General features: G+C 40.9%; 1 long non-coding RNA gene across 1 annotated transcript; it reads right to left on the bottom strand.

The window, feature by feature from the left end:
- Positions 1-2,522: 2,522 nt before the first annotated feature.
- LOC119310631 lies at positions 2,523-3,100 on the bottom strand. Its single transcript, XR_005150817.1, has 3 exons — positions 3,061-3,100; positions 2,884-2,982; positions 2,523-2,622 (listed from the first exon to the last, which is right to left on the bottom strand). It is a non-coding gene; the product is annotated as an uncharacterized LOC119310631 (long non-coding RNA).
- Between the last annotated feature and the right edge of the window lie 283 nt (positions 3,101-3,383).

Raw genomic sequence — 3,383 nt, 5'->3', positions numbered from 1 at the left:
TGACAAGATTTTGAAGTAGTTCAAAATGGAGCAGTCAAAGAAAGAGTTCTTGCATGTATTACAAGGTGTGAAGTTGAGTAAGACTCAAAGCCCGACCACGGCAGAAGATAGAAAGAGAATGAAAGTCATTCCCTATGCCTCAGCCATGGATTCTATAAAGTATACCATGCTGTGTACCAGATCTATTGTATACCCTACACTGTGTTAAGCAAGGGAGTATAATAGTGATCTAAGAGTAGATCACTGGACAGCGGTCAAAATTATCCTTAGTGGAATAAGGAAATATTTCTCAATTATGGAGGTGAACAAAAAGGTTCGTCATAAAAAGTTACGTCGATGCAAGTTTTGACACAGATCTGGATGACTCTAAGTCTCGATCTAGATACATATTGAAAGTGGGAGCAATTAGCTAGAGTAGCTCCGTGCAGAGCATTGTTGACATAAATATTTGCAAAATACTTACGGATTTGAATGTGACAGACCCATTGACTAAAATTATCTCACAAGCAAAACATGATCACACCTTAGTACTCTTTGGGTGTTAATCACATAGCGATGTGAACTAGATTACTGACTCTAGTAAAACCCTTTGGGTGTTGATCACATATCGATGTGAACTATGGGTGTTAATCACATGGTGATGTGAACTATTGCTGTTAAATCACATGGTGATGTGAACTAGATTATTGACTCTAGTGCAAGTGGGAGACTGAAGGAAATATGCCCTAGAGGCAATAATAAAGTTATTATTTATTTCCTTATATCATGATAAATGTTTATTATTCATGCTAGAATTGTATTAACCGGAAACATAATACATGTGTGAATACATAGACAAACAAAGTGTCACTAGTATGCCTCTACTTGACTAGCTCGTTAATCAAAGATGGTTATGTTTCCCCATGAACAAAGAGTTGTTATTTTATTAACGGGATCACATCATTAAGAGAATGATCTGATTGACATGACCCATTCCATTAGCTTAGCACCCGATCGTTTAGTATGTTGCTATTGCTTTCTTCATGACTTATACATGTTCCTATAACTATGAGATTATGCAACTCCCGTTTACCAGAGGAACACTTTGGGTACTACCAAACGTCACAACGTAACTGGGTGATTATAAAGGAGTACTACAGGTGTCTCCAAAGGTACATGTTGGGTTGGCGTATTTCGAGATTAGGTTTTGTCACTCCGATTGTCAGAGAGGTATCTCTGGGCCCTCTCGGTAATGCACATCACATAAGCCTTGCAAGCATTGCAACTAATGAGTTAGTTGCGAGATGATGTATTACAGAACGAGTAAAGAGACTTGCCGGTAACGAGATTGAACTAGGTATTGGATACCGACGATCGAATCTCGGGCAAGTAACATACCGATGACAAAGGGAACAACGTATGTTGTTATGCGGTCTGACCGATAAAGATCTTCGTAGAATATGTAGGAGCCAATATGGGCATCCAGGTCCCGCTATTGGTTATTGACCGGAGACGTGTCTCGGTCATGTCTACATTGTTCTCGAACCCGTAGGGTCCGCACGCTTAAGGTTACGATGACAGTTATATTATGAGTTTATGAATTTTGATGTACCAAAGGTTGTTCGGAGTCCCGGATGTGATCATGGACATGACGAGGAGTCTCGAATTGGTCGAGACGTAAAGATTGATATATTGGAAGCCTATGTTTGGATATCGGAAGTGTTCCGGGTGAAATCGGGATTTTACCGGAGTACCGGGAAGGTTACCGGAACCCCCCGGGAGCTAAATGGGCCATGATGGGCCTTAGTGGAAAAGAGAAGAGGCAGACCTACATGGGCTGCGTGCCTCCCCCTTCCCCTAGTCCTATTAGGACTAGGAGAGGTGGCCGGCCCCCTCTCTCTCTTTTCCCCCTCCGCGAATCCTATTCCAACTAGGATTGGGGGGGGGGGGGTCCTACTCCCAGAGGGAGTAGGACTCTCCTGGCGCGCCACACCTTGGTCGGCCAGCCTCCCCCCTCTAGTCCTTTATATACTGAGGCAGAGGCACCCTAGAACACACAAGTTGATCCACGTGATCTATTCCTTAGCCGTGTGCGGCGCCCCGAGCCACCATAGTCCTCGATAATACTATAGCACGTAATCTGGCTGCAACAGTACGATATTTTGTTCTAGCACAGACCATCATCAAACGAAACATATGGCTCAACCTAAACAAGCTAATCGATGTAGCTCATGCTAGTTTAAAATTTGCATATACAAAAAAATATAGTGTTTGTGGTTAGCTTAGATGAGCCCATTGATACATAATTAGACACCCTCTATAAAAATACCTAGAACAAGTTCAGTGTTAACTTCTGTATCTTCTAAAAATGCATCTAGGAGGTAACACTGAAAAAAAAAGGAGAATGAATAGGCCTTCCGCATCTAAATAGAATATCACACTATATAGATTCCAAATGAAGCAGAAACAACAAATGATAGTACAACAAGAGATTTTGTTAAAGAAGAAAAAAAAACATGACTGCCTTGTACTAGAGTTTGTACCTGAGTTACATTAGTACGATCTAAGCAATCGACACAATTTGTTCTGACAGTGCCAGTCTGCCCCACCATTTTCTTGCCTTGATCATCCAAAAGGAAGTACCTATACCACAACATTAGTAATACCATGGAGATGGAAGCAATTATAAGAAAAATAAAGAACATAGTACGCTCATCATCATTAGTATTGCTTTCGTGTCAAATACATTGATCAAATATAACACTTTAGTAGCAAGGCAAAGAAATCCAGGTTAAACAACTTGTAAAACTAGAAACAGATAACAGGAGCAGGTGTAGTCGAAGAAAATTAACATCAAGCGGTAAAACATGTAAAAACTTCATTTCTTATCTCTGAGGGACATACTTATGCTTCTTAAGATAATCCTCAATTTGATCATACAACTGTGAAAGGCGCTCAAAATGAATATGACCACATATTTTATGGAAGTCAAAATGTATGAATCTGCAGTAAGTAGACAATGTAGCACAATTAGGAACAGACAACCACAATAGGATAAATCTAAATTGTGGAAAATGTGACCTTATATCTTCAGTGAGAATAGGCTCAATCGATTTTGCATATTTTGCATATCGATTTTACGATGACAGTTATATTATGAGTTTATGCATTTTGATGTACCGAAGGTTGTTCGGAGTCCCGGATGTGATCACGGACATGACGAGGAGTCTCGAAATGGTCGAGACGTAAAGATTGATATATTGGAAGCCTATGTTTGGATATCGGAAGTGTTCCGGGTGAAATCGGGATTTTACCGGAGTACCGGGAAGGTTACCGGAACCCCCCGGGAGCTAAATGGGCCATGATGGGCCTTAGTGGAAAAGAGAAGAGGCAGCCCTACATGG

The sequence above is a fragment of the Triticum dicoccoides genome, chromosome 1A, assembly GCF_002162155.2.
Source record: "Triticum dicoccoides isolate Atlit2015 ecotype Zavitan chromosome 1A, WEW_v2.0, whole genome shotgun sequence".
Taxonomy (NCBI): domain Eukaryota; kingdom Viridiplantae; phylum Streptophyta; class Magnoliopsida; order Poales; family Poaceae; genus Triticum; species Triticum dicoccoides.
This window is presented reverse-complemented; position numbering and strand designations above follow the sequence as displayed.